The sequence below is a fragment of the Schistocerca piceifrons genome, chromosome X (assembly GCF_021461385.2).
Source record: "Schistocerca piceifrons isolate TAMUIC-IGC-003096 chromosome X, iqSchPice1.1, whole genome shotgun sequence".
In the NCBI taxonomy this organism is placed as follows: domain Eukaryota; kingdom Metazoa; phylum Arthropoda; class Insecta; order Orthoptera; family Acrididae; genus Schistocerca; species Schistocerca piceifrons.
This window is the reverse complement of record NC_060149.1, coordinates 12561841-12577000: the sequence shown is the minus strand read 5'-3', so window position 1 is coordinate 12577000 and position 15160 is coordinate 12561841. Positions and strand designations below refer to the sequence as shown.

At 42.0% G+C, this 15160-nt stretch overlaps 1 protein-coding gene across 1 annotated transcript in view; it reads left to right on the top strand.

Moving 5' to 3' along the window:
- Positions 1-15160, top strand: part of LOC124721805 (organic cation transporter protein-like) — a 547381-nt gene that overhangs the window by 275261 nt on the left and 256960 nt on the right. The window lies entirely within an intron of this gene.

Sequence of the window (15160 nt, the reverse complement as noted above, 5' to 3'; positions counted from 1 at the left end):
AGTGGTGTCGCGACAGGCGTGAATGAAGGGACGAATGGAGACGTGTCGTCTTCAGCGATGAGAGTCGCTTCTGCCTTGGTGCCAATGATGGTCGTATGCGTGTTTGGCGCCGTGCAGGTGAGCGCCACAGTCAGGACTGCATACGACCGAGGCACACAGGGCCAACACCCGGCATCATGGTGTGGGGAGCGATCTCCTACACTGGCCGTGCACCACTGGTGATCGTCGAGGGGACACTGAATAGTGCACGGTACATCCAAACCGTCATCGAACCCATCGTTCTACCATTCCTAGGTCGGCAAGGGAACTTGCTGTTCCAACAGGCCAATGCACGTCCGCATGTATCCCGTGCCACCCAACGTGCTCTAGAAGGTGTAAGTCAACTACCCTGGCCAGCAAGATCTCCGGATCTGTCCCCCATTGAGCATGTTTGGGACTGGATGAAGCGTCGTCTCACGCGGTCTGCAGGTCCAGCACGAACGCTGGTCCAACTGAGGCGCCAGGTGGAAATGGCATGGCAAGCCGTTCCACAGGACTACATCCAGCATCTCTACGATCGTCTCCATGGGAGAATAGCAGCCTGCATTGCTGCGAAAGGTGGATATACACTGCACTAGTGCCGACATTGTGCATGCTCTGTTGCCTGTGTCTATGTGCCTGTGGTTCTGTCAGTGTGATCATGTGATGTATCTGACCCCAGGAATGTGTCAATAAAGTTTCCCCTTCCTGGGACAATGAATTCACGGTGTTCTTATTTCAATTTCCAGGAGTGTAGTTTCGACTGTTTGTCATCACCTGGGCGAGATCTTTTCACGAAATTTTATTCTCCGAATGCGAAAATAATTCGTTGACTCCCATCTACACAGGGAAAAGGGACCGTCGTGATAAGATAAGAGAAATCAGAGTTTGTAGCGTCCCTTCCCCAACATTTTAATTTGATTTTGCGGCGATCAGACTTGGGTGTAGGATGGTTAACGGGGAGAACATATTTCGTTGCTAAAAGAATTTGATCCTTTTGCCTAATACGAAAAACGCGTCTCTTTAAATTATGAATATTTAACTTCCTGATTTTTAAGTGGAAAAACGTTGCTTTCAAAGGACAACAGTACAGATCATTTTATTTCGATTATTCACCTTTTTCACGGAACACATTTCCTAACAATACCTAATTATGCTCCTATTAACAGTTAAATGTATTCCACTTCCACACTGGAGTTTGCCATTGCTATATTGCTTCTAAGGATCAATCCTTCAGGTTATAATTGTCCACGGCAGCCTTTCTACAGGGTGTGTTAAGACTCGACGACAAAACTTCAGGAATGGGTTCCTCATACAAGAAGAAGAAAAAAAGGTCTTGTAAAAATGGGCTCTAAAATGCATACCTTAAGAAGTATGAGCACTCGTTTGATAGAACAGACGTGATTCACAGTAGGGAAGAATCGCAAATGCTCATAGCTCTTAAAGTATACATTTTAGAGCCCATGCTTACTGGGCACTTTTTTCTTTTTTCGGTCTATACTACCTCCTCCCAAAATATGCAAAGCAAAGAACTTGCAGTAAACAAGATTTGTTTCACAGTATCGAAGATGATGTGCTCATAGGTATTAAAATACATGTTTTTGAGCCAATGTTTACTAGACTTTTTTCCTTCTTGTTATACGAGGAATCCGTCCCTGATATTTTGCCGTCGAGTTCTGTAACACTCTGTATAACTCTTCAAACAGTAATAGGTTCCGCCAACGGAACTTAACTAACTGACAAAGACGATACTGTTTTGTCCACTGATTTCATTCACAGAGTAAAGCAAAACTTCACCAACAGACTTTCAGAGGTTGTTCAAGTAGATCTTCTGAGTATTTAGGTTCACGGAATAGACTGGCTGCGGCGGCTCGTTACAGAGTTATTGGATTTCATTTGTTTTCTTACTTCCATTTACCTTTTTATATGTGTTGCAGTGACGTCATCTGCACAGCAGATCATCATGAAAAGAATGGATGGCATAGTGGAATAGGGTCAATGTACGTGCTGACAGATTAGATTAGATGTACTTTTTTCCCATATGTCCACACTGAGGAGCTCGTCAAGAATTTAAAACATATTATACTGCATATTTACAAGAAAATAGGTATGTTAATGTCTCTTCCACAGATTCGTCTGGAATAGGTCAAAAAATTTGAAACACATTTTTATTTAAGGAATAAAAACAAACTTCTCACAAAACATGTGACTGTATATTACACTGAGCTGCATATGATAATTCTTAAACAGTGGTAGCCAAGAATCATCAAAGAGAAAAGCAATTTACAAAAGTTATTACACTGATCGCATTACTGCAATGAATATTTGCAGATGTGACTTTTCGTGCTTTCCCGAAGGATCTGTTGCAAATACGCTTCTCGGGTTTGCTGCCGGAACGTATTGAGTAACTCGCACAGTACATCATCGATGCAACTGCTCGACCAAAGAATGTGATTTTAAATCATTGTGATGATTATTGTTTCTAGTATTAGCTTTATAAACTGAGATGTTGGTTTGAAAAAGAGATTTATTATTTATGACAGATTTAATTAAGGAATAAATATAATTGGAAGCTGTAGTTAGTATCCCCAGTTCCAAGAACTGGCTTTTGCAATACATTGGAGTTCAGCGAAGAAGGTTTAAGATTAAAAATCTGTTGAACGAACGATCTGACCTTCGGATTTATCTGACGAATATTCTTGAATGGTATTTACCTGAGTATCTTGTTATGTCAGAGAAATTTAGAGAAGGTAGTCTGAAGATGTGCAGCTCCTCATAATCTGAGCTCAAATCGTGACGTCTTTTCAATGGCGTAATACGCACATTGTTTCGTGAAAATACTGCAGATATGGGGACGCTTCCCACACAGATGGTACAGTTTGAAATCTAACCTTTCGTGTATCGGCACCGTAATGCTCTTTATTACAAACGAAGGTCGGGTGCATCGTGGTTTGGTGAAAAGGATGATAATTTGAGTTGAACTCCAGGCAAACATAAGACTTCTTCAAAAGGAGCCACACGTTTGTTAACAAATGGTGATACTAATTACCAGGTTTACGATGCTCTATATCGTGATGAAATACATGCAATTTCCTTGCTGTCAATTAAACTTTGTTATTTGCATTACAAGTATTTTCGATAACTAATGAAAAAGAAAAAAATATGATAAAGATACTTTGAGATTTCTTTTTGGTTAGTGAGACTGAGTCCATTAATTACATCTAATGAAATAATAAATGAGCCAGGTAAAGAAAGAAACAGTTCGGTTTCTGTTTTTTTTTTACTTTCCCAGTAATATGCTACCAACACGTTATTTGTAAAATTAGTGAGTGTTTTTGTAGAGATCTTACTGAAATTCTGCGCGGCCATGCGTTCGAATAACACTCTTATCAAGTTCAAATAAGGCGTAATTTTAGTTTCTCGCCGGCCGGTGTGACCGTGCGGTTCTAGGCGCAGCAGTCTGGAACTGCGTGACCGCTGCGGTCGCAGGTTCGAATCCTGCCTCGGGCATGGATGTGTGTGATGTCTTTAGGCTAGTTAGGTTTAAGTAGTTCTAAGTTCTAGATGTAAAGTCCCATAGTGCTCAGAGCCATTTGAACCATTTGGTTTCCTATTTTTCCATTTTGACTGAGAAACTATATTCTTATAGGCCATTAAATACTACAATACTGGCCATTAAAATTGCTACACCAAGAAGTAATGCAGATGATAAATGGGTATTCATTGGACAAATATATTATACTAGAACTGACATGTGAATACATTTTCACACAATTTGGGTTCATAGATCCTGAGAAATCAGTACACAGAACAACTATCTCTGGCCATAATAATGGCCTTAATACGCCTGGGTTATCGAGTCGAACAGAGCTTGGATGGCGTGTACAGGTACAGCTGCCCATGCAGCTTAAACACAATACCACAGTTCATCAAGAGTAGTGACTGGCGTATTGTGACGAGCCAGTTGCTCGGCCACCATTGACCAGACGTTTTCAATTGGTGAGAGATCTGGAGAATGTGCTGGCCAGGGCAGCAGTCCAACATTTTCTGTATCCAGAAAGGCCCGTACAGGACCTGCAACACGCAGTCGTGCATTATCCTGCTGAAATGTAGGGTTTCGCAGGGATCGAATGAAGGGTAGAGCCAAGGGTCGTAACACATCTGAAATGTAACATCAACTGTTCAAAGTGACGTCAATGCGAACAAGAGGTGACCGGGACGTGTAACCAATGGCACCCCATACCATCACGCTGGGTGATACGCCAGTATGGCACGACGAATACACGCTTCCAATGTGTGTTCACCGCGATGTCGCCAAACACGGATGCGACGATCATGATGCTGTAAACAGAACCTGGATTCATCCGAAAAAATGACGTTTTGCCATTCGTGCACCCAGGTTCATCGTTGAGTACACTATCGCAGGCGCTCCTGTCTGTGATGCAGCGTCAAGGGTAACCGCAGCCATGGTCTCCGAGCTGATAGTCCATGCTGCTGCAAACGTCGTCGAACTGTTCGTGCAGATGGTTGTTGTCTTGCAAACGTCCCCATCTGTTGACTCAGAGATCGAGACGTGGGTGCACGATCCGTTACAGCCATGCCTGTCATCTCGACTGCTCGTGATACGAGGCCGTTGAAATCCAGCACGGCGTTCCGTATTACCCTCCCGAACCCAACGATTCCATATTCTGCTAACAGTCATTGGATCTCGACCAACGCGAGCAGCAATGTCGCGATACGTTAAACCGCAATCGCGATAGGCCACAATTCCACCTTTATCAAAGTCGGAAACGTGATGGTACGCATTTCTCCTCCTTACACGAGGCATCACAACAACGTTTCACCAGGCACCGCCGGTCGGCTGCTGTTTGTGTATGAGAAATCGGTTGGAAACTTTCCTCATGTCAGCACGTTGTAGGTGGCGCCGCCGGCGCCGACCTTGTGTGAATTCTCTGAATAGCTAATCATTTGCATATCACAGCATGTTCTTCCTGTCGGTTAAATTTAGATTCTGTAGCACGTCATCTTCGTGGTATAGCAGTTTTAATGGCCAGTAGTGTATATTTCACGAATAGTTTACATAGTGATTAACATGGAAGAAAAGCAAATAAAATTAGAAAATTCCCTTACAGTACCTGCGAAGACGCGTAAAATATTTCTCTTATCGCACGTTACTCTTATCTCGTACAGTTTCAACGCCCATCATATCGAGGGGAAACAGCTGCTTGTGCATACTCCGCGCATTACTCTTATCACGTTTCCGTGTTCTGTGCATTGAGTCAACAATGTTTCAGACTACACTTTCATATTTGCTTGTCAGGGAAGTCCCTTTCCGAAGCATCGTTTAAAGAACGAATGATGACACAGTGCGACGATTTGCGTGACCAGCTTACAGCCTTACAGCCAAAGTGCCCCCACCTCTGCCCCCTTCCCCTCCCCCCGCTCTCTCTCTCTCTCTCTCTCTCTCTCTCTCTCTCTCTCTCTCTGTCCGTCCTTCTCTACCTCTTTCTCTTCCTCCCACCTCCTCCACCCCATCACGGGCTAGGTGAGTCATGGCTCACATCGACTTTTGAAGGGGGAAATCCACTCTTGTCGGCTCTGGGGCTGTTTGCAGCTCGAGGTCACTCGTACGATGATAGCACTACTGCACACTAGCCGACCACGATATTATTGCACTTGGCCTCCCGTGGCCGTTATGGGGAATATGCGGTGACGTTATGTCAAACAAGTACAGTTGTGATCAAGGAAAACGCATCGTACTTTGAGTGCTTTCAGAACAGTTGAGCATATACTATGAAGTTGTGGAGCGTGTCCTCGTTAAACATGAGGATAAAAACTCAGGATAAGCGCCCCCAGTCCCGGGTGCAGTAATATTGTGGTCGACTCATATCTTCCCACGGCTTATTTTTGTTTATTAAGTGCCATTGGTTAATTCTGTTTTTGCGCTGTGTCGCGGATCATGTGACCAGATAGCAAAACATGGAAATTTCGTAGAGCAGTTTAAAACACACAGAGATATACACTGATCAGTAACGACTTCGGGACAACCCCTGTAATTGCACGCTGGCATACCTTCGCCCTTGTGATGTAGTTTACAAACCGTTGATACCTGGCAGGGAATGAGATGGTACCCTGGGTCGAGATGTGCATTCGCAGCTTACGTAGCGTGTGATATGGTAGTATGTGAAGTGGTACTCAATATCACTGGGACAATGCGCGACGGATCACGGCGTCAGGATATCAAAAATATATCACCATGCTTCTTAGCAGCTGTGGTGACGAAGTCGTCGAAGGGGTTGGGGATGGATGGTTCATGATAGGATCTGATGATAATAATTACTTTGACGTACACTATAAACACTTCAGTCTCATTTTAATATCAATATCTAGTGTTTCGGAATCATCATGTGCGCACCTACCAATTATACGAGGACGGCCGGCCGGGGTGGTCGAGCGGTTCTAGGCGCTACAGTCTGGAACCGCGCTACCGCTACGGTCGCAGGTTCGAATCCTGCTTCGGGCATGGATGTGTGTGATGTCTTTAGGCTATTTAGGTTTAAGTAGTTCTAAGTTCTAGGGGACTGATGACCTCAGAAGTTAAGTCCCATAGTGCTCAGAGTCATTTGAACCATTTTTATACGAGGACGTGCTTAAAAAGTAATGCCTTCGAATTTTTTATGTGAAACCTCTAAAAGCGTTTTAAATAATACCAACTATATTAACATTTTATGTCTTTATTCTTCGTGTTTACGTATTTATTTCACAGCGTAGCCACTCTGGCGACAAACACATGTCTCCCAACTAGAGGCAAGTTTGTTGATACCGTCATTGTACAACATTGACTTTGTTGACCGAGCCTCTGCTTGCACTGCTGCGTCACTGTCAATGTGAAATCCTCGAAGGTGTTCTTCAAGCGTTGGAAACGGATGAAAATTGGATGGGGCCAAGTCGGGACTGTACGGAGACGATTTTTACAGATTTCTCAGCGCTCGTGTGTGGCCTGTTGTCACCCTGAAGCAGCTTTCGTTTTTCTATGGATTTCAATCGGGGGCACATTTTCTGTGGTTAGAAACTTGACAACAGCACACTCTTTTTCACCCATCGACATAGTTACGTCCCACATCGCCTTGTTACACATTATAATTCAGGGTCCTCTGTCGGCAGCTGATTGCAACTTGCATCAGCAAAGCATGACATGTAATACCTCAAATGGTATTGGGAGCGGAATAAAAAGTTCGGTGGTATTACTCTTCAGCACGACCTCGTGATTAGTTTGTCTGATAATATTTGACATAAGCGTGATGCTATTCCTGTTTTTGGGTATGCCAGCTAGTAGTAGATAGTAAAATTTGGTTCATTCTGCTTAGAAATTGACGGAGAGTCACAATACATTCTGAACGGTCGCATGTCTCATATGAAGAAAAATAACGTGTAAGTTACCTCTGGAAAGAATATACGTTGAATTTCTGGCACACAGCGTAATGAAAAAAAAAAATAAAATAGAAAACGTGGCTTAAATTTAAACAGATTGTTGTCACACTCGAGTGGTTGGAGCTGCCAAAGATAATTATTGTGCTGAGATAAAAAACTTAAAAAAATACGTAATAGAAATTTCACCACCTAATCGTGCTGGCACCACCAGTAACAACAGAGACATCTCACTTGCAATCAGATTGTTAAGCAGCAGGCGTTATCCTGTGAGTCAATACGTTCTGAGATAAGGGCTTTAGAGCCATAACTTCTCTCACTGTCAGATCCTGCCGAGGAAGAGAGTGGGTTGCTTCGAAAGCTCGAATTTCAACTCAAGCATGGCGCGGGTTGAACAGCGAGAAAATTTTATGCAGGTTGTGGTTAGTTTTTAAGTCCATCCATATACACCTATCTCATCGTACGTCTAAAAGCTGTACTTAAAGGGTTGGGAATTTCTATGACTGGAATACCTCCAACTGGGAGAAGACATTCGCAAAGACGGGCTCGATGTACTGTTTTGTAAAATGAAATTGTAAGTTTAATCGGAGGCATTATTTCTGATAAAGCCCATTAATTGAGATGGCATTGTAAAAATTTTACAAATAACCTTGCAGTTACCTGCTGAGGGAAAATATAGAAGACGAAACATTGAAGGAAATGTTAATGCAACATCTTTAGTTAGTTTTAATGCATATATCAAGAGAAAGGCCCGTCGGAAGCAGTTTTACATATGCATGAGGGAGAGCTCTCTCGTAAAGTCGTATGATGCAACACATGCGACCTTGACACAAAGATTTGTTGCGAGGCAGTGAACCTTGTTGAAACTGGCACATATTAGCACACTCAGTACTTTGCTGACCTTAGTTGTTGCCTGCACTCATTCCCTAGTAACTGCTGCATAAACATCGCGTTTCGAAGGCAGCGCTTTCCAATAAGTACTTGATGGGAGTCGTGGCGAACAATCCTTACAAAAGTCGTGGGTGATGCAGACACTCTACAGCGTCTACTCTCCTAAGTGTATTCATTTGTTCTGTTTCTGAAACTTAAGGAAATTAATTGTTTAGTGTTATTAAATTCCCCTTTAGTCCTTTATTTGGCACTGCTTTAAATTTTTGAGAAAAAGTTTCTGTAATGTTCTGTTCAAGTAATTAGGGATTTCGGAATGTAATGTTGAATGTATAGAAAATTAATTTGATTTGTTTAATAAGTAAAGCATGTTGCTTGTAAGCAATAAATCCTTCTAGTGTCTAAAACAGTATTTTATTTGTATGTAAATGAGTTTGACTGTACCTTTGTATATTTTAAAAAGTGAATTTCCAAAATCTGCCCTCTTTCGCGATCGAATTCAAAGATACGACAGTTCAGAGTTTTCGTGCATCCCACCGTCCATTAGTAACAAAACACAACACTCAAAGATGGGCGCTAGCAATTAAGCGCAGCCGGCCGGAGTGGCCGAGTGGTTCTAGGCACAACAGTCTGGAACCGCGCGACCGCTACGGTCGCAGGTTCGAATCCTGCCTCGGGCATGGATGTGTGTGATGTCCTTAGGTTAGTTTGGTTTAGGTAGTTCTAAGTTCTAGGGGACTGATGACCTCAGATGTTAAGTCCCATAGTGCTCAGAGCCATTTGAACCAGCCAATTAAGCGTAGCTAGAAGGTGAAAGGAGCAATACTGCCAGTGCTTCGAGACTTAGTGCTCGTACAACGACTTCTGGAAATCTGTTCTGCTTGAGACCAACATTGTCAGTTAAAAGTTTAATCATGACCAGTTTAAAAACGACCGTACTTATTTCTGTCTAGAGAAGGTAAAATTTCATGTGAAGGAACCTAGTATGGTATGACGAAAAAAATTTGTTACAATTTTACGCAAAATTACGAGGACCTTATATTTCTAAAACAGGTATAGAGTTACAAAAGATTTCAGACACTCGTGCAACAGTGTTCCCAGTCATTCGCTTAAGAAACTAAAATAAAATTCTCTCAGTATTTAGGAAGGTTGAGTGATAAAATTATAATTTCATAATGTTTGTCTAAAGCAGTCGTCGTAAAACAGCGGCCTGAATCAAATACTCGTGCGGCCCGCGGTTGTCAGCCGTATTTTAAAATAATAAGCGCCTAGGAACTAACAAACAAAATCCCAACGCGTCATCTAACTTTAAGAGCTTCTTAAGAGTGTACTTTCCTGCTCAGTAACAAACGAAAATACAACTTGTATCTATTATGGATGTGGAACTCTGCAACTGTGATGAATAAAGGTTTCCAAAAATAACTGCAGCCAGTCGCATTTTGTTTTATTCTTCAGTTTTATTTTCCATAACGGGAAACAAAAATTGAGGAATAAAACAAAAGGCAGTAATCTCTGGAAACCCTTAAACATAAATGCTTTTAGAGACAGCAATATTTTAATTGACTTTAATGAATTCGGTCGTGACCTACGTAACACTGGCCACTTACCTCAGGGACAAAGGGGTAAGTAGCGTGGCCACTGCGGGGTTGCGAGATGTCAGAGGGGTAATCTTTCATTGTTTGTCTTCAAGTAATGAAAAATGACAGGCTTGCGCAACTCGCATTGATCGTCTGCTACGGTATAAATTTTCACCCAAGATTAACATAGACTGGTGAATGCACATTGCAGTGATGGTCATCCTCAAATTGGGTACGTATTTGTAGCAAGCAATATGGAATTAAATTAAGGCTGTTGTAGTAAAACGTAATGAGTAGAAGAGAAACTACATTGGAAACATTTAGTAAACAGCTCTGATCGTGTCTCATATTGAATAATGCACTTAAATATAAGTACGACTGTGTTCTGGAAAAGGTAATTACAGAAAATAGAGAGCAAAAGTCGAGTCAAAATATAGAGAAATCAATCAAGTTAGGTAGAAGTAATATTAGAGAGATTGCCTATCCTTTGCAGATGATCTGGTAGTTTTAACTAGGGATATTATTATAGACCAAAAAGAAAATTCAAATTCTCAAAGAAGTTGCGAAAAAAGTAGGACTACTAATATCATTCCAAAAAACGGAATATATGAGATGCAACAAACAAGTTTTTGAACGCGAAATATGAAAAATAAAAAGGGTTTCTTAGTTTAAATACTTAGGGGAAATCATACAAGAAAACGGTCTGGAAAATGCTGCAAATGAAGTTTGCTGTCAAAAAATGTCAACTGCATTCAGATTAACACAAAATATTCATAATAAGAAAATTACTTTCAAAATTCAGTAAACTTAGGTATTACAGCACTGTAATCAAACCTGGATGTTTTTATGGAGCAGAAAATTTAATTTTAAATAGAAAGAGGGATACTGATGAAATTCAAAAGAAAGAAAGAAAGATTATTACGAAAATATTAGGCACCAAAATTACTGATGGGGTAACTTATTGGCTGAGAAGTAATAAGGGAATAGAAGAATACACAGACATACATGGTGACATGAGAATACGAAGACGTAAATTTTATGGGCACGTTAAAAGAATGGTACCCACTATATTGACAAAAGAAATAGTAGAATTCTACGAAAACAGGAGTAAGATAAAAACTCAGCCAATTACATGGATCGCCGCTATTGAGGAGGATCTTAAAGTAGCTGGTGTAACTCAGGCAGACGCTACAGACAGGAAAACATTCAGACAAAAGATATTTGTTTGGAAAGTTGGTTAGAGCGAAATTCAGACTGGAACACCGTGGTCTGGCGAATGAAAGAGACTCCATCCTGAAAGGAGGAAACAAATTTGGACACAAAGGAAGGCCACCCATCAAAAGCGACACTGACAGATTGTACCTCGCGTGGTCCTGTTGGGCCCATATGTGAATAATAACAATAATAATAATGGTTGGCTCTGAGCACTATGGGACTCAACATCTGAGGTCATCAGTCCCCTAGAACTTAGAACTACTTAAACCTAAGGACATCACACACATCCATGCCCGAGGCAGGATTCGAACCTGCACCGTAGCGGTCGCGCGGTTCCAGACTGAAGCGCCTAGAACCGCTCGGCCACACCGGCCGGCAATAATAATAATAATAATAATAATATAAATGCCATTATTGTTATTAATCATTCACCTACTCATCAGACAACGCAACAACACTTCGTCAGGCAACTAGTGTCAAAACTTTGGTGTGTTGAGGCAGGTAGCTACCTGAAACAGAGAACAGTTGAAACCAAGTTTCCCGACTTCTAACGATCATTACTTTGGGGCCGGAACAAACTTATCGCACCCTTACTAAAGTAAGTCTATTGGGGACTCATAACATAGTAATTTGTGTAGGTTACCAATCTCACTATAAATAAAAATGTAAATGAAAACGTCCAACCCTGAAAGTACTCGAAAAATTACTTTGAAATATACAGGGTTTTACAAAAAGGTACGGCCAAACATCGAGGAAACATTCCTCATACACAAATAAAGAAAAGATGTTATGTGGACATATGTCCGGAAACGCTTTATTTCCATGTTAGAGCTCATTTTAGTTTCGTCCACCTACGCTCAATGGAGCACGTTACCATCATTTCATACGGGATACTCTACCTGTGCTGCTAGAACATGTGCCTTTACAAGTACGACACAACATGTGGTTCATGCGCGATGGAGCTCCTGCACATTTCAGTCGAAATGTTCGTACGCTTCTCAACAACAGATTCGGTGACCGATGGATTGGTAGAGGCGGACCAATTCCATGGCCTCCACGCTCTCCTGACCTCAACCCTCTTGACTTTCATTTATGGGGGCATTTGAAAGCTCTTGTCTACGCAACCCCGGTACCGAATGTAGAGACTCTTCGTGCTCGCATTGTGGACGGCTGTGATACAATACGCCATTCTCCAGAGCTGCATCAGCGCATCAGGGATTCCATGCGACGGAGGGTGGATGCATGTATCCTCGCTAACGGAGGACATTTAACCTTTCCTGTAACAAAGTGTTTGAAGTCACGTTGGTACGTTCTGTTGCTGTGTGTTTCCATTCCATGATTAATGTAATTTGAAGACAAGTAATAAAATGAGCTCTAACATGGAAAGTAAGCGTTTCCGGACACATGTCCACGTAACATATTTTCTTCCTTTGTGTGTGAGGAATGTTTCCTGAAACTTTGGCCGTACCTTTTTGTAACACCCTGTAGACACAACGTTGCGTTCTGGTACAGGCGAATGTTTAGGTATGTATTTTTCCTATTATTTAAATTATGAAAAATTATATATAACATGTTAAAAAATAGGACATAAAACACACGCGTCCTCCGATGCAACGTTGTATCAAAATTTTAAAGCATAAGGTCAAACACTTTCGGAGATTTGCGATTAGTAATAGTTGCAATGCCTATATATATAAATATACATCCAAACTCTCAGATCGCCGGAAGTTCTTGATGGATTGTTTGGAAATTTTGACACAGCGTTGCATTCAGATTCTCAAGTGTTCTTACATACCTAATAGAACGTCATCCGGTATATATGTAATAAAAAGAGAAACGATATAAAATGAAAATGTTGGTTTGTTAAAAATCGTTAATGTCCAAAAATTTTTGACCGATTGCTTTGAAATTTTTTGATAGAACATTGAATTCGAAAACGGGCGCGCTTTTAGGTACCAATATACAAGTACTAGGGCAATAACGATACGGGGCCACTCTGCATTGTTGCCAGATAAATCCAAGATGGCGGTGATGACGTCATCCAAGATGGTGGTGTGGAGACATGGCAACAGCGCATTATTTCATCCAAGATGGCGGATTTTAGTGGAAAGTTTGAATTCCGATGAGAAGATCATTTGGGCTACCTCCACTAACCTAACACCCTCCCCTCCCCCTGAAAAATGGCAGAAAGTTCATTTCCAATAGCATAATGCACCACACACCCGTTATCTCTAATAAGCAAAGAAAATCGCTGCAAGATAGTTCACTTGCGCTACCTCCACTAACCTAAGTCACCTGACTTCCACTTCCTCCTGCCAACTGGAGCCAAGTTTGAATTTTTGGGCTACACAATGGTGTTTCGCTACCAACCTAAGAAAATTGGGGGAAGATATATCACTTGTACTAACCTAAGTCATCCGACCGCCACCTCCTCCTACCAACTGGCGCCAAGTTTCAATTCCAACACGATAATTCATCACGATGCAGTTGTCTCTACTAAGCAAAGAAAATCACAGGTAGATAGGTCACTTGGCCTACCTCCACTAACCTGTCACCCAACAACCACCTCTTCCCACGAACTGGCACCAAGTTTGAATTTTGGAGGTAAAAAAAGGTCAAATCGCATATCTCTACTAAGCTAAGAAAATGGCATGAAAAAAAGTACACTTGTACTAACCTCAGTCACCTGACCACCACCTCCTCCAAAGGATTCATTGGAAAAAGGACTCGGGCATAAGTCTTTATTATTTAACGAAATTCATGCAGATGTGTTCACCATGAGGTCAGGACTCCAACTGACTTAGTACACATCGCCACCACCAGAGGGCGCTCTCGTGACGTCAGGTGGTGACACAAGTACCGTAATACAAGATGGCGGCACACAGTGTGTTCACCACGAGATCCGGACTTCAACTGACTTAGTACATATCGCCACCACCAGAGGGCGCTGTCGTGACGTGAGGTGATGATGCAAGTACCGTTATTCAAGATGGTGGCATACAATGTGTTCACCATGAGACCTAGTACTCAGTACCACCAGCAGAGGGTGCTGTCGTCTGTTTCGTGATGTAATCCAAGATGGTGGGGGGAATGGCGGGAAAACGACTCTGGACACAAGTCTTTATTTTGTAGGCAGCTTCTCCACCACAAGATCTAGACGCCAACTGACCTAGTGCACAGCACTGCCACCAGATGGTGCTGTCTTCCCTCATGTGACATAACCAAAGATGGTGGTCTGGAGGGCGAAATGGCGCGAAAATGTCTGTCTGCTCTGGGTTGCGGTATAGAGTAAGGAAGGACTGAACTCTATTTATTTTGAAACAATTTATTTAGGGGTGGAGTATATTTATCATAGTGACACAAAACAAACGCTCTAACATGCTTGGGGCCATCTCACACAGCCCACAGACTCGTAAACTACTTCTACATAACGCTCTCCAGACACACAAACAACACCTAATTTTCCGAAATAATTTCAGTACAGACATGCTCCTAAATAATGCAGCACAGTGATTTGTAGATACACTCAGTACTCGTAACCTTTCCAAACAGCGCATGGCACATCCTACAGGCTTCCTCGCAATCAATGCGCACAAGCACTACCACCCCCCCACACCCTGTCAACTAGAGCACAAAGTGACGCGGTCGCCAGCCGTTCCATTGAGCCCGCAATCGTAAAATTTAATTGTAAGTATAAGGATAAAAGATATATGTGACGGATTTTCCCGAATTACTCCGTGAACGCTTGGCCTATGGTGGTAATGATTCACGTTTCCTGTTAATACAGGGTGTTTCAAAAATGACCGGTATATTTGAAACGGCAATAAAAACTAAACGAGCAGCGATAGAGAGACACCGTTTGTTGCAATATGCTTGGGACAACAGTACATTTTCAGGCGGACAAACTTTCGAAATTACAGTAGTTACAATTTTCAACAACAGATGGCGCTGCAAGTGATGTGAAAAATATAGAAGACAATGCAGTCTGTGGGTGCGCCATTCTGTACGTCGTCTTTCTGCTGTAAGCGTGTGCT